We start from the raw sequence: 25,021 nt of genomic DNA, 5'->3' as shown, positions 1-25,021 counted from the left end.
GTGACGTAGAGACAGAATAGCTGCAGTGCCACAGTCAACTCCCAAGAAGGCGTCCAGCTGGTCATCCAGCCAGTTTCAAAATAGTTCTTTCAAGTCCACAGAAGAAAAAAACCCTTACCCCGTCATGGACAGAGAAGAAGGCAACTGCTTTGTAACATAGCCCCAGTTCCTCTGCTGGATAAGAGTGAACTGGTTGCTCAAGCCAGGTCACATTATAAGAGCATGTTCTAGGCCTAGGAAAAGAGTACTTAACTATTTTTTCTTTGTACACTTCAGACTATGCTGCAGCATGATTATGTATAAAACCACACACTGTACTGTGCATACTTTTCATTAATTGTGTCTAGAGATATTGTTATTTCCTTTTTGTTGAAATAAAGACACAAAAGCACAAATGTAATGTGTATTGTTATATTATAAAACCACTGTAACAGACAGGTGCAGTATAGATCTGTACAATGTACTTATTCTTACAATTTATTTATTCTTACAATTTACTTATTCAACTTTACTTGTACAATATACATATTCTTACGTTTTCCTAATATAACTGCAATTGCTTTGTTTATTCCTAGTAATGGCCATACCAAGTATTACTAGAAATCATAGTTTTTGACTCAGAAAATGTCCTCTGCCTCTTTGAATCCTGTGTAACTTCCAGTAGTGGAGGGGTACTCTTGTCTGGTCGCTGCTATAACACAGGTAGGCAACGTTCTTCTGGGGCCACGGCCAAGGCGCTCTCCTCTCAGCACCCACTCCAGAATCACCCGGTAGGCCACGAGTCTGCATTGGCTGGGGAGGTTATTTTGGTTATTTCACTAAAGAAGTGAGGCATTTATTTATAATAAATAATAATACATTTCATTTATAGAGGGCTTTTCATCATACTCAAAGACACTTTACAGTAAAAGCCAGCACATATATCACATTAAAAACAGATAAGCAATAAAACCAACACATACAACAAGCATATTTAGAAGCAATTAAAAACAATAAAAACAGTAACTATCAGGTGGGAAATGTAAGATTATTGTATGTGGAAAGCTAATCTGAAGAGGTGTGTTTTGATTAGTGTTTTGAATGTGTATTTACAACTAAAAACAAATGTACCTAAGCTAGACAGAGTCACAAAAGCCTGTTGTACAGACAGCTGGCCATCAGGTGTGTCCGGTTAGATCATCCTTATAGATCAGATTGTATGAGATCGGCATTCGATTCTTCAGGACTTGACCAGAAAGCAGTACATAAACAGAGGTAAGGATTAACACAACTTTTATGCCTTTCTGTCACATCTACTGCCGTCAAATTCGCTGTGTTCCCTCGTAAGGAATAACTGCACATGGCTAAGCACTAGAAATGGCATTTCGAACATGTTTAGAGGCTAAAAACACGTTTAAAAATTGCCCTGTTTAAGCCTTGTTTAAGACTGTTGGGTGCAGAATCTAGCAGGAGGATAACTCGGTGTAGGCGGCACCGTTTGTTTTCGTTTTTCTCGCTACCGACAGTACTCCTGATTTACAAACAACAGAGCTACGGGTTGAAATCGACCGGAATTCTCCTTTAACTTTACTGGTGAAAACTGGAAATGTAGGCTACACCTATAATTTTATTCAGGTGCAATCCTGCGGGCGAAAAAGTAAAACTATACTATTCCCATTCTGAGGCTGCAGGACCATGATCATTAACAGAATTATAAGTATAATCATTTATTTTTAATGGCTCTCACTGGTTTGTGTCCAGGGAACACGTTTAAAAAACGTTTCAGAGCGATCACACTTTTCACAATTTAACATTAAAATCTATTTTTCATGCAAATCTAAAATCGAACTGTTCCAACAGAAAACAAGCTGGCACTTATCAAAGGGTAAAAGCAGAAGGATCACACGCACACACACGCACACACACACAAGTATTTTGGTGATGACAAACGACTTGAAGAACGACACCTACTGCCGAATGGAAATAAGTTTACAACCTTTGAAAGTTAGTGAGAGGCGTTTTTTAATGCTTAGAAGAGTCTAGCTATGTTTGCTATGGCCTGTCTTGTGAGTAAATAGCAGAAAAAAACGTTTGGAGAAACACAACCCCACATCGCGCTGTGTTTTGTGGAGGTGTGAGAGTCCCGTACAGTAAACAGTGACATCACTTCCTCTATGGCTTCCATAAGAAAGTTTTAAAACACCAAATTGCCCTGAACTGCCCGCGAGTTTATGGAACAGCTGACTGTTTGCCAAACAACAAAGCACAGTCGATATCTCTCGCTCGTCTCTTTTCTTTCTCTGTTTCTCCGTGAAATGAAGCTGCATTCAGGTACAGTAGGAAACGTTGTGTTTAATAAACCATCTGACGAAAAACTGTTACTGTGAAATATAAATTCTACTTGTGCTACATTGGGGGGGGGTTAGGATCCCCGTCTGGTCCAGTCACAGTGCTGTAAACTGGCAGCTTTTAATGTTGCAGACCACGGATTTTTTTAATAGTTTAAGTGTAAACATGTATTGTTATTGTGAATCTTTGGTTTAAACTAGCTTTCTAACAAACGCCCCCCAAGGGCACCTCAACGCCCCCCCATCATCTTCTGAACCCCCCCCGTTGAGAAACACTGCTGTAGAGGGTAACCATATATATATATATATATATACCGTATAAATACTGATCAGATTACATTTCACTAAGTGTGAAGGATTTGGACAAATTTGGCTATCGTTTAGCAAAATAACTTTGTTATTGATGCTTGAAAGGGGGCCGAGAGAAATTATACAATTAAATGGCCGCATGGCTGTGACAATCATGCGGCTCTCTGATTGGCCGGCCGGCCCATGAGGTCCCGCGGCCCTCTGGCATCTGCCCAAATGCCCGATTACCAGTCAGTGACTGTGTACAGGGCGGGATAAGAGGCTGATCCACGTACGCACACTTGTAGGTAATCTGTGATATATAAAGGGAACATTTCTTACAGGTGTGAGTACGCACGGTTTTATAAATCTGGCTGTTTTTCGGCGTACACCATTTTGGGCTTTTGGGCGCACGTACACTTATAATAAGGATCCTACGTACAGTTTTATAAATGAGACCCCAGCTCTGCATGACTCGCCTTCCCTGCCCGTGTTCACTACCTGCTCTGTCACCTGAGAGGATTCCCCCACCAGTCCATTCTGCTAACATTCTTAGATTCAGAAATAAACTGTTTAAACGTTGAGCTGTGTTTTTGTCTGCTTCTTGGTTCTGGCTACAAATCCTGACAGAAAGATATGCCTGAATCATGATTCACTTGGCTGGCAATGAGGAGAACTTAAGGAAACACTTTATAATAACCATCAGTAATAAATGGTACATTTATAGTTAATTAATCTTTACTTAAGATGTATTCTGTTAAAATACAATGAAATGATGATTTATAATGTTTACTCATTATTAATGTTATAATTAATGTTATTTCATGATTAGTTTAGTATCATATACAATAATAAGTTTATAACTTATTCTTATAACAGAGAGTTAGTTAATACTTTGTCAGTGATTAATAAAAACGATTGGAATGGCAATTATGGAATTGCAACTAATCCTTATAATAATAAGTTAATAATTAATAATTGTTTATAAAGCATCAAGTAACATTTATTTGAGCTCTTTAAATCTTTTTGTTGGTAATCTGTTAGAGATGATTATTTTATTATTTGATAATATCTAAATAATGTTTATAGATGCTTTACAAAGTCTTTATTAATCATTAACAAGGTATTATTTTCACCAGTTGAAACTTTACAATAGACATCCAAATAATGTTTACTGACGGTTTACAAACGATTTCTTAATCACTAACAAAACATTATACATAAATGATTTGATGTGAACAACAATAAACTGTTAAAATAACATACATTAAAGCATAACTAATAATTAGTAAACATTATAAATTATCATTTTGTTGTTAGTTAAAGGAAACTTTATTTGGTAAATCAGGTTCAGTCAGATCGTCTCATTCTGCAGCTGCAGGTGTTTGCATCCACCTGGTTAATGCACATTTTTTGGAAGCTCACTGTGCCTCATGTGAAAGTCTGTTTGCCTCCCTCGGTACATTGTTACAAAGGGCACAACATTCCCTACATTTTGCTGTTAAAGTAATGTATGAAGAGTTAAAACTGTGGATGGTATAGCAAAGTAAAGAGAACTTTGCTTCTGCTGCTGTGTATCTGTCAGCTGGGTCCTGTGCTCAGAGGGCTAGATTTATCAAGCCGTTTGAGCCTGTTTCCAGGCGCTAATTGGTCACAAAGATGGACGTAACCGATGCGGGCTATTTACAAACGGGGCGCACTTGGGTAAAATGGCAGATTGTCTGCCACATGCAGTGACTGAGGGGCCGCGGGCCCTCATGGGCCGTTTGGGCCAGCCGGCCAATCAGAGAGCCGCATGATTGTCACAGCCATGCGGCCACTTCATTGTAAACTGCGGCCCATATAATTTCTCTCGGCCCCCTTTCAAGCATCAATAACAAAGTTATTTAGCTAAACGATAGCCAAATGTATCCATATCCTTCACACTTAATAGTTATGTAATCTGATTTGTAATTATACCACATATGAGTCTCTCGGTATCAAATCGTCATGGTTACCCTCTACAGTCACAAACTTTTTCATCAGTCTGTATTGTTTTGTAGAAAAATTACTTATTCAGATCAGATGTTCAAAAACGTAAACGTGCATGGTTTGAAATAAACAGATCTACCTGCATTTCTTTTATTTGAATATTTGTTTTGCAAAAGTTAAAATGAAGCAATGCCTTCTGGGAATTTCAAGACAGAATCAAGTAGAGCCGAGTAGATCGCGTCTGCGTCTTTATGGGTCTATGATCTGCGTCAGGTGGTGGTTGGAAGTTGTTAACAAAAAAATTTATCGAGGCATCAAGCAACACAAGGGGGGGGGGGTGGGGGGTTAGAGAAAAAGAGAGAGAAATATAAGAGAGCACTGTTGGCTGACGTTGAAAAATGCTGCAAACTGACTGATTTGTTTTTAAACTCAAGTGAAGCTTCAGCTTAGCCTGACAAGCCAGACCCACATCCAGATGTTGGGTCTGGGAACTCACCATTGATGGAGCTCGATCCGAGGGGCGGGATAAATGGTTGTCTTTCAAATTCCCTCTGCACGTAATAGGATAGCGCTCCAACCAATCAGAGCAACAAAGAAGGTAGCGGAGCTAGTTGATAGATTCAACTTATGCCGTATCCGGTCGGCAAAACTCTGAACACATCTTCCTTTTTTAAGAATGACTTCTGTGCCGTTCTTCGTTCTTTTATCAAAGAAAAGCTGAACTCCAAGTCTTCCAGAAGTCCGCTGTTCCCAGCAGCAGCAGCCATAAGCCCCGCCCACCGACTCTATACACAATGTGATTGGCCTGACCAAAATTTGGTTTTTGCAGCTTGAAAGTCAACGGAGAGTGCCTAGACCCCCCTGGCTGCCAAATAAATGTGCTGCCACTAGGGGAGTCTAGATTTCTAGGCTAGCTTCAGCTAGCATTAGTGCTAATACAGTTAGCATGTTAGCGACACAGCCAGAGACTATTTAGACATAGCTGAGCCAGCACACCAGGGAGAAAGACAGGACAGTGAGGGATATGAGGAAGAGGAAGAACAAAACGAGCAAGAGGAGGATGAAGAGATAGACATGGATAACGAATCTATGGAACTAACCAACACAGAACAACAAGCGTGCTGTGGGTCTTAATGTGGATTACCAGAAGCAACAGAGATGGAGACCAAAGCTGCAGGAGGGAGTGTAGGTACAGTAAGTTTGACTACTTCAGAATATTATATTATGGAGCGGCTGGCTCTGATGATTTATTCTTTTTTTTTTATAAGTCTATTGGTGCAGTTTTGGTGCAGTTGTTTATAGCGTGGGAGTTTACGTTCACCATCACTGGGGCTATTAAAAGTGCGAGTTCTTTCCGTGCGTCAAAAGTTCTATCTGCGACACCCCCACCCCACCGGTGGGCCGCTGGTGGGTGGAAATGCCAGGGCCGTTTTTTGTTCCCAGTCCGTCACTGGCCACATGAGCGAGAATAGACAAGTTGCGCTTTCAATATGCGTTCGTGGGAGGGTCGTGGGGAAAGTGGGAGTTCCACCCAAAAAGGTGGGAGGATAAGCGCAAAGTGCACCTAATTATATATTCCTTGGTATTTACAAAGACTGTCAGTCAGAGCGCGCCTCTATTCTGCGGGGGAAATTCTCCGCCTCTTAAAGCAGGTCTAAACCAGCCGCAGTCGAAGTAATCTGTAGACCTTTATGCCGCTGGTGAAATGGCAACAGTAATTTGAGCAAGACGAAGACACAGGCGAGGCTGAAAATATGTTTAACACAAGAATCACACTTTGTCAGTGAACACAACATCATTTAGCGTTACAGATCAAGCAGCCATGCAATATTAGAGTTACTGGAAGAAATCAAAGATGAAATTGAATCTCCCACTCAGCGTTCACATCCCATTCCAGCAGATGTTAAACTCCTCGCTACATTACAAATATTGGCATTGGGATCATTTAAATAGTCATAGCATCAGCTGTGGGAATATCGCAGTCTGCACTCAGCCATATCATAGCACCAGTACCGCTTTGCTACAGCGCAATCTACGGTCTAGTGGGTGGAGAAAGACGCTGATTGGCTGATGGGTGTCAGGGTTGATAAATACTACTGTAGTGGAAGTTTCCTTTGCAGCAGGGGGGGGGGGGATTTCAGAGTTTAGTAAATTGAAACAAATAAGACAGACTGAGACTAAAACCAAATTGGGTTTTTGTATTTTATTAAAAAAGATATATTTGCAAATATAGGATCAACATGATTTCACAAAAGGCCCCAGCCCAGTGTGGAGTCAGTTTCTCAAATGAATGGACAGAAACACCAGGCTTTTATGCATCTTCAGAGTGAAAGCACACACGCACTTAGATTATTATGACGCTACAATTCTTACAGGCAATCTGATACACATGAAGACAATCAGAAAAAACACAAGAGATATCTCAGAGCCATTTCACCTCCTCCTCCCTGTACGATAGTTTTAGGGTGACCTTGTAGCCCCTATCTGTTCAGACAAACAGTGCTCACATTATGTTCCAGACTGGACGTCTCACTTAGTTAGAAACAAAATCTGCATGTGGGAAATGAGATAGACTCTTTCAGCATTTGTGAGAGAAGTAAAGTATGAATTAAACATAAAAATATAAGGAATTAGGCTTAAATGTAATTTTCCCATTACACTACGCAAAATGTGGAAGCATAGCGTGCGCTATTACCGAACTCGCATAAACAGACGCAGCGCAAAATGCGCTAGTGTTAGTAAATCAGGCCCTCAACTTTTCATCAGATACCCAACCTGATGTAAAAATGTCAGAAGGGCATTTCAAGTCAAGTCAAGTCGAGTCATTTGTCAATTTCTTCACATATACTAGACATGCAGAGGAATCAAAGTTTGTGTCTCACCATCCCATGGTGAAGAAGAAAAAAAATGCACAACAGATAATAAGACATTCCTACCACAAGAGTAAAAAGTGCTCAACAGACTTTTTTCCTAACACTAAAAACAAAACAATAAAACAATAAATAGCAACAATATCAAAAGACAAAAAACACAAGAATGTCACAAGCAGCAAACATTGTTATTTTTATATGATGCGGTCTGGTAGTGCAGAACAGTTCATCAACAGTGCAACAGCAGCAGGGGGGCGAGAGATGGGGGTAGAGAGGGGAGAGGGTTCAGTTTCCTGACAGCTTGGTGGATAAAGCTATTTGCTAGTCTGGTGGAGCGGGCACTGAGGCTTTATTTCCTCTTAGACTCAAACAAGGTTGAATATTTCAAAAAGTTTTAATGGGATTTGAAAGTTGAATACTACCCTGACTGTACAAAATATGTGGAACATTTTAAAGTTCTGAGTTTTTTTGGTGAATGTATGAATGAGTTGATAGCAGTTGAAAATAAATGAATTTGTGTCAAAGTTGAACATTGAAGTAAGTAAGTAAGTAAAGTTTATTTCTATAGCACGTAATGTAAAAACAGCTGGCGCTGACCAAAGTGCTGTACATAGCGCATTAGCCACACGGTGATAAAATAAAAAATAAAACTCACGTACAAATCAGTGATTTAGGCTAAAAAGTACATAGAAATACAAACCCTTAATTACAAATATAGCAGGATAAGACAATTAAGATGCCGGGAAGGCCAATGTAAAAAGGTGAGTTTTGAGCCTGGCTTTGAATATCACTATTGAAGGGGCACTTCTGATGTCAGGTAGCAGTCGGTTCCACAGCTGAGGGCCAGCAACAGAAAAGGCTCTGTCACCTTTTTGGTTAATCCGGGACCGTGGGACATGGAGGAGGCCTTGGCTAGAGGATCTGAGGGAGCTGGGGGCTACGTGGGGATGCATGATATCTGCTATGTAGCTGGGGGTCAGGGCGTGAAGAGCTTTAAAAACCATCAGCAGTATTTTAAATTGTATCCTAGACTGGACTGGAAGCCAGTGCAGGGAGGCTAGGACAGGTGTAATGTGTTCACGCGTTTTTGTATTCGTGAGCAGCCTAGCCGCTGCATTTGGACCATCTGAAGCCGAGCCACCAGAGTCAGAGGGAGACCAAGATACAGAGAGTTACAATAGTCTAAGCGGGAGGTTATGAAGGCATGGATGACTTTTTCCAGACCATTGTATGACAGAACAGACTTGAGTTTAGAAATTATTCTTAGTTGGTAAAAGCAAGTTAAGAAGAGAGTCTAAAATAACACCCAAGTTACGTGCATGGGGTTTAACATAGGGGGCAAGGGGACCAAGGTCGGCAGGGATGGCAGTTTTAGATTTTGAAGGTCCAAAGACAATAACTTCAGTTTTGTTATCATTTAACTGAAAATTGTTAGCCATCCAGATTTAAATTTTTTTCAAACAGTCTAAAAGAGGCTGCATGGAGTTACTGGATTTAAGTAGGATGTACAGTTGAGAGTCATCTGCATAGAAATGGAATGAGATATTAAATTTTCTAATGATGTTAACTAATGAAACTAATTTTTATATGTCTGCATGTGAGCGGTAGGTAATTGTGTGAGACAATTAACATGCATGTTTTATTTGATGTATAGTATTTTCAAATATGGTTTGGCTTGGTCATGTGTTACATATGTGAAATTTAGTTTCCGTACCATAAATTATTAGCACTTGGATTAGCGAGCGTCAAAGCATCAGAAATGCATCTAAAATATTACTAGCATCAAAAAAGCGACAAGCATAAAAAAGGATAAAAGAAAAAGTGTTGAAACAAACATTGGGCCTCATTCACCAATATCTTATATATATATATATATATATATATATATATATAGATAGATATAGCAACTTTGATTTAAAAACGGGAATAATAAAAAAAAAAACATTTTCATTTTCACTTTTACCGGAGGCTGTATTACCGAGGGTCAGCGGCGCTGCGCCCGGGCTCTGGAGCACCGGAGCCGGCTTGCCGGTGCCCCATATATACAGTATCTATGGTAACTCGTATATACAGTATCTATGGCAACCAAACTTTACTGGTGAGACAAACGTGTGACGGTCAGGAAGACGTTTTGGCAGGGGGAAACTGATCAGAAAATGTAACGTGACATTGTAGAAATGTAGTGGAGTAAAAAGTATAGATAATTGCTGCAAAATGTAACAAAGTAATATTCAAAAGTAGGCTATGCACTATTGATTCTACTTAAGTAAAGTACAGATTCGTGAAAAATTTACTTAAGTACAGTTACGAAGAATTTGTACTTTGTTACATTCTACCACTGCATTTCGGCCCTATAAATAGCGATCAATCACCAAATAACGCAGGATTTAATCAGTTTAATTGCTGATGTAAATTGCAGTGTTAGTGTCTTTTTTGAATAATATGATTTTTTATCAACAAATGATCAGAAATACATTACAGTACAACACTATCATTGTAAACGACAGTAGAAGTAAATAACATGCAGTAAGCAATCATTTGGAGCAAATTGTCATTAGCGTCATGTGCTTTGCAGAGTGTTCAGTGTGATTTTGTTCTTAGCTAAGAACAAATCCAAGTTAAGAAAACATTAGTGAATGCCAGAATCTTCGTAAAAACGTGCGTAAGAAGGGTTTAAGAACACATTTCTTCATAAGAACGGTTGGTGAATGAGGCCCATTGTTTCATTAGTTAAAGAAGAGATTTCTTCTCAGAAGTTTACTAACTGAGCAGCTTTGTATGAGATAATTTTACAGTGAATAACTTTATAATAATTAATAATTTTTACTGTAGGTATACACTAAGTCTGGGTAATAAGTGCCAGATCTGTTTCTGTTATTTTAGTGATTTATTTCTTAAGAGTGTACTTACATATGCAATCAACAGTCCGCTGGACAAACAAAGCAACAAAGCAAACAGAAAGACTGATGTCATCTGTGGAAAGATGTTAAATAAAGTCAACATACAGCAGACAAGGAAATAATCCTTACCAGACGCCTAAACCAACTAACCTGGCTCCTTTTGAAGCAAAGGAGCAGCGGCTCTACTCTGAGCTCCTCATGGATAACCAGCCCGGTCTCATGGCAGTTCGTGTAAATGTGACGTTATTGTCAATGTCTATTGATACGTTTTCACGGAGACGTTTTTGTCGGTTTTTACGTGGCGGACAACACGAAAATGTGAAGTACTGTATTTCAATGGGAAGCATATTTTGTGGCCATAGCACGACAATGGTAGGGAGTAATATAAAAAGCCGAAAATCCACGTAGGGAAGTTGGTCGGGGTGGTGGATGGGTCAAACAACACAGGACTTTCACCCAGGCGAGCGGGGATCGCGTCACGCGTGTGGTGCTTTGTTTGGCGTTTTGTCCTGCGTGTTACTGTGGCGCGTCTCCCGGCATTTAAGGCGCCCTTTCCCCGTAAGGTTTTTCCTAAACCCAACCTCCCCCATCCCGTTTTTGTGGCGCCTCCCCAGCGGGCCGCCTCGCGGGTGCCTCCCAGCTTATGGAGCTTCCTATTCGGCCGCCTCTTGGCGTACTTTCCCCGTAAAAAACGTCTCCGTGAACACGTATCAATAGATTAAGAATAACGTTGACATTTACACAAACTGCCGTGAGACCGGGATGGGATGGGTTGGGCTTCTCACCCTATCTCTAAAGGAGAGGCTAACCACCTTCCTGAGGAAACCCATTTCACCGCTTGTACCCTGGATCTCGTTCTTTGGGGCATGACTCAGCCTTCGGGACCAAAAAGAGCGGTAGTTCAAGAGGTTTGCCTTCTGGCTCTGCTCTCTTTTTGTCACAACAGTGTGGTAAAGTGAATGTAATACCGCCCCTGCTGCGCTGATTCTCTGGCCAATCTCACTTAACGCTACGTTGTCCCGTCATAAAGAAGTTGAGAAACTATAACTCCTGCACTTAGGTTAAGTAAAAATAGATGAAATTGTGATAATTAATTGAAATATGATTACCTTTGCTGAGGTGGTGATTGGCTGACACAGAGTAGAAGAACAAGCTGATGACTGTCACTGAAAGAAAATGTCACAGATCTGAATAGCATTAAACACTCAATAACAAATTAGGTCAAACTTCACCTGATTTACATCATTAATGCATCCACAATCTGAATTAAATTTTATCTTCACTTAGCTTAAAAAAAAAATAAACTCTGCAATCTAGCATAAACAAAATATATATAACTTTCAGGCAAATCTTTAAAATGATAATGATGACAATACAACGTGAAAACATCCATTATACTCACATCAATAATCTTTGTTCTGCCTGGTTTGGTTTTGGAGGTAAAAGAGAGTCACAGGCCCTTATATACCTTAGAAAGGGGAGTGGTCTTAATAATGATTGACAGCCCAGTCTCCAACAGAACATCCCCAATCTACGCCCCCCCACCCCCGCTGGCCAGTAGATCATTGTTAGGGTTCACTGTGTCACGCCCATGATACTTCACTCACTCTGTATAAACTTCTAATGTCGATGATTATCATCATCAGATCAGTGTATATTTTTTTTTAAGCAATCATTGATAATGTTTTACATTACATTACATGTCATTTAGCTGATGATTTTATCCAAAGCAACTTACAATTAAATGCTTTCAACTCTGAAGGTTCAAGCTCCAGACAGCAAGTAGTAAGTGCAAGTACATTAGCTTTAAATAGGTAATGCTACAAAGAGACATATGAAAGTGCAGCTTCAAGATTTTGTTTTTTTTATCAGATATTAAACTGATAAGAACAGATACTACACTTGATCTTAGCCAAAAGACCGAGAAGCGAGAAGTTTTGGTATGTATGTTAGTATCTTAAATTATGCAACATAGATAATTTGCCACAATGAAGAGGACACATGCCGTTCAGGCAAATATCAGATATTATTCCCAGCACTAGGGAAGCTTACTTTGCAGTTAGCTAAGCGATAGCTAGTAATTGGTGCACCCAGCGGTCCCTCTGCTTCACTCCCAGCCTGTAGGAGACTATTTTATCAACTAAAATGCGTTAGAATAGGTTCATCTCGAAGACGAGTTGGTTCAGAATCGGCTGACTCGATTTCCTTCTCATTCATTCCCGTAGCGTCTCAGTGCATTTCCCTGTTGAAGCCTGGCGTCCGTTGACTTCAACGGGACTACTTTGAGCAGTTTTTTTCAGCGCTTCGAAACTAGACATCAGATATTGGATAAATGCTGCGATTATGTCCCGCCCACGGACGCTCAGCGTCTCTGGGGGTCAGTGGGTCAGTGGGCTGGCCTGGACGCTGGGCTTCTGCGTGATGATTGGAGGGTCTGTTGAAGGACTGTATTTCCTTTTGATTGACAGCGATTTTGTACTATAATATACGATATTATACGATTATAATAATTGAGCTACGATTTTGTAGACTGGCCAAAGCTGTTTGACTTCAAGCAGAGCTCAGCTCAGTCCCATCGCGGATTTTGCAAATGTTATTGAAACACAAACTGCTGCAACCTATTTACCTATTTAAATTGCTTGCCAATTTTCATCATACATTTCATACAATGATACACCACATTCCTTGTTTCAGTTTAACTTAATTCCCACATTTCCTCCTTCGAGTTTAATATTTGTTAGATCGTTTGTTCATTCATTCATACAGTAGGCTAGGCTAGTGTTGTAGGGGTGAACTAGCCAGCTAGCAAACTGCTCATGATGGCAGACAATGCTAATATTATCGACCTGATTTTGGCGAAGCCATTTGAAAGTCTTCCTTATGAGGAGGAACTTAGAATTAAACAGCAGGGTTAGATCAACACTTAAGGTTGATTTAGTGCAGAAGACAGGGCAAAGTAGCAGGTCTGTTCAGCTCTCCTGGTAGGACAGAGTTAGCTGGCTGACTGGAAATGAGCTTCCCCTCTTTGAATGACCAGCAGCCGCCACTGATAGCCACAAGGAACACACTTCTCATTCGACATCCTGGAAACCAACATCTCCATATAAGGTCACTTAAACTCCTCATGCTCTTCCAATCATTTATCTAACCCAGTTGTTGGAGTGATTCACATAAGTCGTTCTGAAATGATGTTCAGAACTGCACATAGGCAGAAAAACATGTAAGAAAACATGATAAGACTTAACCACCTTATTTATATAAGCTTATTACACCATTTTTACTGGCAGTCCGGCTCTCACTCTCTGCTCTCTTGATGCTGGTCTCCCGGTCATTCCCCTAGTAAACAAAAAATCTGTTTATTAAAGAGCCTTGTCCTACCATGCCCCTAACCTTTGGAATGGCCTTCCACTACATGTTAAAAAAGCTAACGTCAACTGATATTAAATACACACACACACACACACACACACACAGACATGTGACACAGAGAGTTTACAACCAATGTGATTATCCAACAAGATGTTTTAAATGTTTTTTTTACCTGCATCATAATACAGAACTCAGCTCCACCATCGTTGTCAGGCTGCCCCCCATTGAAGATTCTGTAATTGAATTTGGACCCATCAGACCACGACCACATAAACACCAGAGGCCTGGACTACAAAGCAGGATTTGGCGTTAACGAGGTAACTTCAGGTTCAACCCAGGGTTTCCTGTACCACGACGGTGGATCAGTTGTTACCGGGTTCAATCGCCGTGGTAACTCATGCTGAACTCCTAACCTGGTCAGGAGTGTTGGTGATTAGAGATCAACCGGTGTTAGAGCCCCGCCTACTGACCAATCAATACTCAGAGTTAAAGTCCCGCCTACTGACCAATCAATACTCAGAGTTAAAGTCCCGCCTACTGACCAATCAGTACTCAGAGTTAAAGTCCCGCCTACTGACCAATCAATACTCAGAGTTAAAGTCCCGCCTACTGAACAATCAATACTCAGTGTTAAAGCACCGCCTACTGACCAATCAATACTCAGAGTTAAAGTCCCGCCTACTGACCAATCAATACTCAGTGTTAAAGCCCCACCTACTGACCAATCAATACTCGATTGATAACGGCGTCACCGTTCTTATAGAAGATCAGGCGGAGCTCGGTGCAGAGAGAGAGAGAGAGGGAGAGAGAGAGAGAGAGAGAGAGAGAGGGAGGGAGAGAGAGGTGCGCACATAAAAGTTAAAACATTTAGAGACCGACAACCCCGTTAACGTTCACTGATGGGTATCTTTATGAAAGATATAGATTTTAAGCGGGGGGAATTACATATCGGCTATTTGTCTGCTTCTTCAGCCGTGTGTTGCCAATACACACATCGGTTAGAATTATGTTTTGATATTTTTTTATTTTCTCTCACAGCTTACCACTGCTGGAGAGAGAGAGAGAGAGAGAGAGAGAGAGAGAGAATAAAAGGCTGTATCTGTACTCGGACTGGGCGGGGCTTAACCCGGATGTGGGCGGGATTTAACCCGGAAGTGGGTCCGGTTGTCTTGAAATGGGCAGGGCTTTAACCGGTATGTGATTTTAAGCATGCAATTGATATGGGTAGATCAGAAATTGTTATATTTATTGCTGATTAGAAAACTATTTACATGACAGCATCAGCACTGAGCTTCAGATCAATGGTTTTGATGACAATAATAAAGGAACTATATACAGAACAAGTTTTGCAACAATGAAGACAACACATATGGTTGCAATTATGAAGTAAAATGTAATGAACAAGAGTTTTCTTACTCAACATAACTTTCTTTTTTTAACTTTAAAATTTTTTTATGATCAGTGTGATTTTTTTGTTGTTGTTTTGGTTCATTTTTTTATTATTATTTCCACACCAGGTATGTGTGAGTGTGTGAGTGAGTAACAGAGAGAGAGAGGGGCGGGGGGACTGTGTGTTTTATACCACTACTTCCTTTATTTTTTTAAAGAAATACAGCAAGAAAGTGTCAGACACATAGACAGTATATAGGTCAGACACTCAGTGCGTGAAGTAAAAAAAACTGGTTAGAGCCAGCTGACGGTTTAAAAAAAATAAATAATCTGCGACAGGCAGAGACGTAACGCGAGTCGCATTCTGAGCACCACGGCTGAACAAAGCCCACCTTTACCAGAACTCTACTGGTTAATATGTACAAACTCGTATTTCTCGTATAATACTCGTACTCGGCAAAAGTGCGTTATCCGTACCGGATACTCGTTTCAGCCGAGTATCCGGCTCAACTCTAGTCAATATCTGTGCTCGGATTGAATAAAAATCCTCATTGGGTGGCTTACTGTGTCTGCGTTCTGTGATTGGCTGGTCACACAGAGCCCCTCCCCTACACACATACAGTCCCGCTCTGAACACTCACAGAACACTGAGAAGAGAACAGCTCTCTGTCTCTCCCGCAGTCACTCAGGTTCGCGGGTCTTTTCCTTTAACTTTTAGGGTTTCTTCAGCTTCATGTTTGTTTTTTACTTCGGTTTGTAGTTACTTATTAACCAGTAGAGTTCTGGTAAACGTGGGCTTTGTTCAGACGTGGTGTTCTAACATCTGCCCAGAACTGTGTACAGCCTTACTGTGCGTTGTTTGTCAGTTAAATCTCTCGCCAGAGATCAACGGTCCGTTTCGTCCGGAGCAGAGGACGATACGTGATCCAGGTCGACAAACAAGAAAACAGAACGCCGTCCTTTTCTTGAATCCAGGCTGATTAAACCCGCTGCAGATGAGGGAATACTTGGCCAGTATTTCCTCGGATCCCCTTTGTATATCAGGCCGATATAAAATTGTACCAGCTCAAAACTCGACCAGCGAGGCGATGCTGGCTAGCTAGTCGGGACTAGAGTGCCTCCTTTAGTAACCTGAGTCACCGTGGAAAGAGCAAAGAAACACACGCACCGACATCCTTCCTCCGCCTCCTAGTGGCGGGGTGGTGCATTCAAAGACCCGACGACCAATGGGAAAAGTGCAACCTTATCACAGGTGTGAAGCAGTTCTTTGTCTCACCACCAGTCTGCCGTGCCGTCCTCGTGTTGAATGCACAGTCTCCATTTTGCGAAGTGGCGACTTGTAGGAGTTTGGTGAAACTGGCTCTGGGATTCACATGTAGGCCAAGATCCTTTGTCTTGCCTTCATCTCAATCTGAGCCAAATCACTGTTTAACCAGCTTCTTGGTCCCCAACACTGTCAAACGATTAAAATATTTACCATGGTAACAACCACAAACAAACGGGTCGGCGGAAATACTCATGCGCACATACAGCGAGTTAAAAAAAAGCAAAAGAGAGAAATTGCGTGGGAGAAAATTGCTGCTAGAGTAAATGCGTATATTCCAATATAGTGTATATCATATTTAATCATAAGTATAGTCTAACATTATTGGTGAAATGGTATTGAACCTATAATCTATTTCATTTAGGTGCAATCCTGCGGGCGAAAAAGTACTAGTACTAAGAATTATAATCCATAATCTTTTATTTCAAAGGGTTTAAAAAAAAAAGTTTTAAAAACGTTGAAAACATGTTTCAGATCGAGTCACACTCTTCTGACGCTGCTTAGCTACAGTACGCGGCTTTACTAAAATGCTCCGCATCACCAATGTTGTAAAGACATATGCTGTTTCCAACGAAACAGTAACGTGATAATCTGCTGAGATGTAAGAGCATGGGCGACGTTAGTGATATAAGGACGGATAAGGTTATGTAGGCTACATAACTGATCAACTGGAAAGAAAAACAATACCACTCAAATATGAAGTTATCTGAAAATTAAAATGTCGACGTATGCCAGACGTATGTTTAACTCTCTGTGAAGTAAAGCAGCTTCTTCATTGATGGGATCGTAGACAAAAGGAAATGCTATGTTTTGAGAAATAAAATGTTTTATAGGCTAGTCTGCCTAACATGTTTAATAAACCAACATATTTTTTTATTCATGCCGATAACAAACTGGGCTAAAACGCGCCTGATACAGACTGAATGAATGAATGAATGAATGAGGAAATGAAAGGGCGCTGTGTCAGAGGGAGGAGACTGAGAGAAGAGAACCTGCTCCCAACCAGCTTAGGTTCACAGACTCAGTTACCATAGTAACTGACTCCGAGGTTAAGTTACCTCTCTTTCTGAAACAGAAACCCCAGAGTTACCCTCATCTCACGGTTAACAAACTCAGAGTTTTCACTAAACCTGCTTTCTGAAATACCACCCTGGCCAATACCTCACTGAGATCAGATCTTGTTTTTAGACCCAAAGGTTGGGAGTGTTAAGCTCCGGTTGTATGACTCAGGCTCAGAGACGATCACACGGACAGAGAGGGTCAGTGAAGCTGTTTATTGACACAGCCGGTGTTAAACAGAGAGGAACCGATCAGAGGCCCGTTCCAGAAAGCAGGTTTAGTGAAACCTCTGAGTTTGTTAACCCTGAGATGAGGGAAACTCTGGGTTTTCTGTTTCAGAAAGAGAGATAACTTAACCTCGGAGTCAGTTACTATGGTAACTTAACCTCGGAGTCAGTTACTATGGTAACTGAGCCTGTGAACCTAACCTGGTCGGGAGCAGGTTTTCTTCAAAAAACCTCGAGTTTCTCTCAGTCTCGTCCCTCTGACACAGCCCTCTTTCATTTCCTCATTCATTCAGTCAGTCTGTATCAGGAGCATTTTAATGCAGTTATTTATCTGCATGAATTAAAAAAAAGTTTTGGTTTATGTTAGGCAGATTATAAAATGTTTTTTTCTCAAACATGTCATGTCCCGCTTGTCGACAATCCCGTGGATGAAAAAGCTGTATTAATTCACAGAGAGTTTACGTCGGTTTTGAGTCCTGACTATAGATGTATTTTCATTTCCACATAACCAATTTGAGAGGTATTTTTTATCACAGTTCATTAGATATGTAGATACCTTATCCATCCTCATATCACTAACATCAACCATCGTGGACAGGCTTTAACATCCCAGCAGATTCTTTGTATCACATTACGTTTTTTGAAAACAGCAGTTTTCTTTATAACAGTGTAGCGGATCATACTGTATTAGTAAAGCCACTGTATGTAAACGTTTTTGTAGTGTTCACTGGACACAAACCAGTGAGAGCCATTAAAAAGAAATAAATGATTATACATTATATTTCTGTTAATGATCATGGTGCTGCAGCCTCACAATGGGATAAGTATAGCTTACTTTTTCGCCCGCAGGATTGCACCTAAATGAAATTATAGGTGTAATACAATTCCAGTTTTCACCACTAATACAAGTTAACTGTGATTAAATATGAAATTAATACAGCTGTGAATGCGTACACATTGACTCCAGCAGCAATTTTCTCCCACACCAATTCTCTCTCTTTTGCAGCAGTAGCCGCTGTCTTGCTTTTCTGCATAGACAGTAGGTTCAAACCATAGACAGGAGGTTCAAACCATAGACAGGAGGTCCAAACCACAGACAGGAGGTCCAAACCATAGACAGGAGGTCCAAACCACAGACAGTAGGTCCAAACCATAGACAGGAGGTTCAAACCATAGACAGGAGGTCCAAACCATAGACAGGAGGTCCAAACCACAGACAGGAGGTCCAAACCACAGACAGTAGGTCCAAACCATAGACAGGAGGTCCAAACCATAGACAGGAGGTCCAAACCACAGACAGGAGGTCCAAACCACAGACAGTAGGTCCAAACCACAGACAGGAGGTCCAAACCACAGACAGAAGGTCCAAACCACAGACAGGTGGTTCAAACCATAGACAGGAGGTTCAAACCATAGACAGGAGGTCCAAACCACAGACAGTAGGTCCAAACCACAGACAGTAGGTCCAAACCACAGACAGGAGGTCCAAACCATAGACAGGAGGTCCAAACCACAGACAGTAGGTCCAAACCACAGACAGGAGGTCCAAACCACAGACAGGAGGTCCAAACCACAGACAGGAGGTCCAAACCATAGACAGGAGGTCCAAACCACAGACAGTAGGTCCAAACCACAGACAGGAGGTTCAAACCATAGACAGGAGGTCCAAACCACAGACAGGAGGTTCAAACCACAGACAGGAGGTCCAAACCACAGACAGGAGGTCCAAACCACAGACAGTAGGTCCAAACCACAGACAGTAGGTCCAAACCACAGACAGGAGGTTCAAACCACAGAAAGTAGGTCCAAACCACAGACAGGAGGTCCAAACCACAGACAGGAGGTTCAAACCATAGACAGTAGGTTCAAAACATAGACAGGAGGTCCAAACCACAGACAGGAGGTCCAAACCATAGACAGGAGGTCCAAACCACAGACAGTAGGTCCAAACCACAGACAGGAGGTTCAAACCATAGACAGGAGGTCCAAACCACAGACAGGAGGTTCAAACCACAGACAGGAGGTCCAAACCACAGACAGGAGGTCCAAACCACAGACAGGAGGTCCAAACCACAGACAGTAGGTCCAAACCACAGACAGTAGGTCCAAACCACAGACAGGAGGTCCAAACCACAGACAGTAGGTCCAAACCACAGACAGGAGGTCCAAACCACAGACAGGAGGTTCAAACCATAGACAGTAGGTTCAAAACATAGACAGGAGGTCCAAACCACAGACAGGAGGTTCAAACCATAGACAGGAGGTCCAAACCACAGACAGTAGGTCCAAACCATAGACAGGAGGTCCAAACCACAGACAGGAGGTCCAAACCACAGACAGTAGGTCCAAACCACAGACAGGAGGTCCAAACCATAGACAGGAGGTCCAAACCACAGACAGTAGGTCCAAACCACAGACAGTAGGTCCAAACCACAGACAGGAGGTCCAAACCATAGACAGGAGGTCCAAACCATAGACAGTAGGTCCAAACCACAGACAGTAGGTCCAAACCACAGACAGGAGGTTCAAACCATAGACAGGAGGTTCAAACCATAGACAGTAGGTCCAAACCACAGACAGGAGGTCCAAACCACAGACAGGAGGTTCAAACCACAGACAGTAGGTTCAAAACATAGACAGGAGGTCCAAACCACAGACAGGAGGTTCAAACCACAGACAGGAGGTTCAAACCATAGACAGGAGGTTCAAACCATAGACAGTAGGTCCAAACCACAGACAGGAGGTCCAAACCACAGACAGGAGGTCCAAACCACAGACAGTAGGTCCAAACCATAGACAGGAGGTCCAAACCACAGACAGGAGGTCCAAACCACAGACAGTAGGTCCAAACCACAGACAGTAGGTCCAAACCACAGACAGGAGGTCCAAACCACAGACAGGAGGTCCAAACCACAGACAGTAGGTCCAAACCACAGACAGGAGGTCCAAACCACAGACAGGAGGTTCAAACCATAGACAGTAGGTTCAAACCATAGACAGGAGGTCCAAACCACAGACAGGAGGTTCAAACCATAGACAGGAGGTCCAAACCACAGACAGTAGGTCCAAACCATAGACAGGAGGTCCAAACCACAGACAGGAGGTCCAAACCACAGACAGTAGGTCCAAACCACAGACAGTAGGTCCAAACCACAGACAGGAGGTCCAAACCATAGACAGGAGGTCCAAACCACAGACAGTAGGTCCAAACCACAGACAGTAGGTCCAAACCACAGACAGGAGGTCCAAACCATAGACAGGAGGTCCAAACCATAGACAGTAGGTCCAAACCACAGACAGTAGGTCCAAACCACAGACAGGAGGTTCAAACCATAGACAGGAGGTTCAAACCATAGACAGTAGGTCCAAACCACAGACAGGAGGTCCAAACCACAGACAGGAGGTTCAAACCACAGACAGTAGGTTCAAAACATAGACAGGAGGTCCAAACCACAGACAGGAGGTTCAAACCACAGACAGGAGGTTCAAACCACAGACAGGAGGTTCAAACCACAGACAGGAGGTTCAAACCATAGACAGTAGGTTCAAACCATAGACAGTAGGTTCAAACCATAGACAGGAGGTCCAAACCATAGACAGGAGGTCCAAACCATAGACAGGAGGTCCAAACCACAGACAGTAGGTCCAAACCACAGACAGGAGGTCCAAACCACAGACAGGAGGTCCAAACCATAGACAGGAGGTCCAAACCACAGACAGGAGGTCCAAACCACAGACAGGAGGTTCAAACCACAGAAAGTAGGTCCAAACCACAGACAGGAGGTCCAAACCACAGACAGGAGGTTCAAACCATAGACAGTAGGTTCAAAACATAGACAGGAGGTCCAAACCACAGACAGGAGGTTCAAACCATAGACAGGAGGTCCAAACCACAGACAGTAGGTCCAAACCATAGACAGGAGGTCCAAACCATAGACAGGAGGTCCAAACCACAGACAGTAGGTCCAAACCATAGACAGGAGGTCCAAACCATAGACAGTAGGTCCAAACCACAGACAGGAGGTCCAAACCACAGACAGTAGGTCCAAACCATAGACAGGAGGTTCAAACCACAGACAGGAGGTCCAAACCACAGACAGGAGGTCCAAACCACAGACAGGAGGTCCAAACCACAGACAGTAGGTTCAAAACATAGACAGGAGGTCCAAACCACAGACAGGAGGTTCAAACCACAGACAGGAGGTTCAAACCATAGACAGGAGGTTCAAACCATAGACAGTAGGTCCAAACCATAGACAGGAGGTCCAAACCATAGACAGGAGGTCCAAACCACAGACAGTAGGTCCAAACCATAGACAGTAGGTCCAAACCACAGACAGGAGGTCCAAACCACAGACAGGAGGTTCAAACCATAGAAAGTAGGTCCAAACCACAGACAGGAGGTCCAAACCACAGACAGGAGGTTCAAACCATAGACAGTAGGTTCAAAACATAGACAGGAGGTCCAAACCACAGACAGGAGGTTCAAACCATAGACAGGAGGTCCAAACCACAGACAGTAGGTCCAAACCATAGACAGGAGGTCCAAACCATAGACAGTAGGTCCAAACCACAGACAGTAGGTCCAAACCATAGACAGGAGGTCCAAACCATAGACAGGAGGTCCAAACCATAGACAGGAGTTCCAAACCATAGACAGGAGGTTCAAACCATAGACAGGAGGTTCAAACCATAGACAGGAGGTCCAAACCATAGACAGGAGGTCCAAACCATAGACAGGAGGTCCAAACCATAGACAGGAGGTTCAAACCATAGACAGGAGGTCCAAACCATAGACAGGAGGTCCAAACCACAGACAGTAGGTTCAAACTCGCCGTTTGTGCGCATGAGTATTTCCGCTGACCTGTTTGTGGTTGTTACCATGGTGAATCGTAGAATCATGGCTCCATTCATACTGCCTTATGTGCACGCGCGTAACCCTGAGTGAACATACTCCAATACTCAAATCAGCTGTTCTGGAACCGAAAACTCAGAGTTTCCATCTCAGGGTAAATCAACTCAGACATCAGGGTTAGACTCAGGGTTTGTTAAACCTCCTACCAGGTAGAAACAGGGAAAACAGAGCTGGCCCATAACAGTGAGTTCAAGCCCCCAGGGTAAATATTAATGATTTGTCCCTTTTAGAAAACACCAACAGGACCAGACTGTTTTTGTGACAATATGTCTTTTATTTTTGAATGCTTAGTTGATTATATAGTAAAGGACATCAGCTTAATAAAGAACACAACACATCAGTTTTAAGAATAAAAAGGAACCAGTTCATTAAACCAGTGGACTATATGAAATATTAATAGTTATTATGACGTGTTATTACAGTTGCATTCTCCTCTTGTATCACAGAAAGGTCCGACAACATATAAACTTTTATTTCCTATCTGGACATTTTGGATAAAAAGATCATCATCACTCATGTCTGGTAGGTTTACCTTTGGATGGAGTCAGGCTAGCTGTTTCCAGTCTTTATGTCAAGCTAAGCTAGCTGTTTCCCCCTGTTTCTAGTGTTTATGCTAAGCTAGGCTAGCTGTTTCTCCTGTTTCCAGACTTAATGCATATTTAGCGTATACACATGAGAGTTGTATCGATCTGAACAATAACTCTCAGAGAGAAATCTAATTAGTGTGTTAATATTTTATCAGATGAGTGGGCGCTGTTTATAACAGATAATATTCAGTAAACATAAATGTAAAAGATGTGCGAGTATTCAAATTTTTTCTGTATTTCATTTTGTTATTTACTGTAGATTAAAAGTCCAATTACTGATATGTTTTTGTCCAGCTCAGTGAGCCAGTTTCTGTCAAATTTTAAACCCAAATGTGAACTGTTCCCTAACTCTTCAGATAATAAACAAGTGAAAGTGAGTCATCAGTCCGCAGAGAGCTGTTTCTGTCTGCTGAACAAACTGAAAGTGAATCAATGATAGAGATTAGAGATGAGCTGGAGAGGCATCATCATGGTGTGGTAGAGTTACACACACAGGTTCTTGGAGCACAGGAAAGAAAGCTGGTAGTTAGAACAAGGCGCGTCGTTCCAGTTTACTGTAGAGAGAGTTTACAACCAATGTAACGGATTACATTTAACTTTTATATTTAAAAGTGCAACATACGACATGTTTTAAATGTTTCTTTTACCTCCACGCAAGTTTATCTGAAGACAGTTCTCCACTCCCCCTCCAAGACCGTTGTTAGGCTCCCCCTCATTCCAGCTTTTGTAGGTGAATTTGGATCCATCAGTCCACCACCACGTACCCTCCTGGAGGAGAAAGATTGGTTTAAAGTCAAAGTGAAATCCAAAGTTTTTGTTGTAATACTCATTTCGGCCAAAAGACTTCTTATTTTCTACAACTCATGAGACTCAACGCATTCTCATGAACGGGTTTGTAAGATCGTATGAAAACATATCCACAATCGACTAATTTTGAATGAAATCCTACAAAATTAGGGGACTGCCTGCCGGTCACAGTTAAATTTAGCTGAGACAAGGTGGCAAGCTGGGTACTGTGGGTCATGTAGCAACGACAGTCACGTTTAGACACCAAAATGACTAGTTATGATTGGAAGAAAATGTGGTTTGGATGAAAACAGTCCTGGGACATGAACACTTGTTTCCTGGGTGAAAGTCTTGTGTTTTCTCCTTAACTTCTTCAGGACATGAACACCTGTTTCCTGGGTGAAAGTCTTGTGTTTTCTTCCTAACTTCTTCAGGACATGAACTCTGCTTCCCGGCTTGAAAGCCCTGTGTTTTAGGAGCCAAACATCCCCCCGACTTTCTCCCTACAAGGATCTTCACGCTCTCATGCAGCAGCAGTCAATGTATTGCTGACAGTAATAAATATGTGGATTACATACAGATTACAGTGCTTTACTTTCCACAGCTATATGTACGAATGCTTCATGAGAACAGGCTGAGAGACGAGAAACATCACTTCCTGTCTCACCTTCACTGCGTCACTGCCCCCGATCCAGGTCTCTCTGTCTGTACCGGTCACTTGTTTAATGAAGTCTTTGATGAATTTATGTTCCTCAGCTGAGTGGATGGAAGCAAGATGCCCACCAGCAGTCTGGCAGAAAGTCTAATGGAGACAATATCATCAGTTTAAAACGTTTGGATAGAAACAAAATCATAATCACATTATTAAAAGATTTCAGGGCAGTTTTACACTCACATGGCACGTTTTAATACTCATGTGGTGTGGAAGAAGTATTCAGATCCTATATATAAAAAGTACTAATACAAGTATTAATACCACATTGTAAAAATACTTTGTTACAGTAAATCT

At 41.9% G+C, this 25,021-nt stretch overlaps 2 protein-coding genes and 1 pseudogene across 5 annotated transcripts in view; all 3 read right to left on the bottom strand.

Annotated features, from left to right (window-relative positions):
* LOC120570386 (galactose-specific lectin nattectin-like) overlaps nt 1–14,201 on the bottom strand; it is a 75,096-nt gene extending 60,895 nt beyond the window's left edge. Inside the window, exons 1-5 of one of the 4 annotated variants that reach the window (XR_005641054.1) lie at nt 13,898–14,201; nt 11,759–11,824; nt 11,466–11,522; nt 10,367–10,429; nt 408–792 (exon numbers count right to left, since the gene is read on the bottom strand). The gene's annotated coding sequence lies outside the window, so the exon portion shown is untranslated. Of the gene's footprint in view, nt 1–407; nt 793–10,366; nt 10,430–11,465; nt 11,523–11,758; nt 11,825–13,897 lie in introns of those variants that run through there. The other 3 variants (XM_039818707.1, XM_039818708.1, XM_039818709.1) reach the window with 3 other exon arrangements.
* The window catches only part of LOC120570383 (galactose-specific lectin nattectin-like), a 367,842-nt gene that overhangs the window by 214,141 nt on the left and 128,680 nt on the right, over nt 1–25,021 (bottom strand). The window lies entirely within an intron of this gene.
* LOC120570675 lies at nt 12,121–12,288 on the bottom strand (annotated as a pseudogene).

This window comes from Perca fluviatilis, chromosome 12 (assembly GCF_010015445.1).
Source record: "Perca fluviatilis chromosome 12, GENO_Pfluv_1.0, whole genome shotgun sequence".
Lineage (NCBI taxonomy): Eukaryota > Metazoa > Chordata > Actinopteri > Perciformes > Percidae > Perca > Perca fluviatilis.
This window is presented reverse-complemented; position numbering and strand designations above follow the sequence as displayed.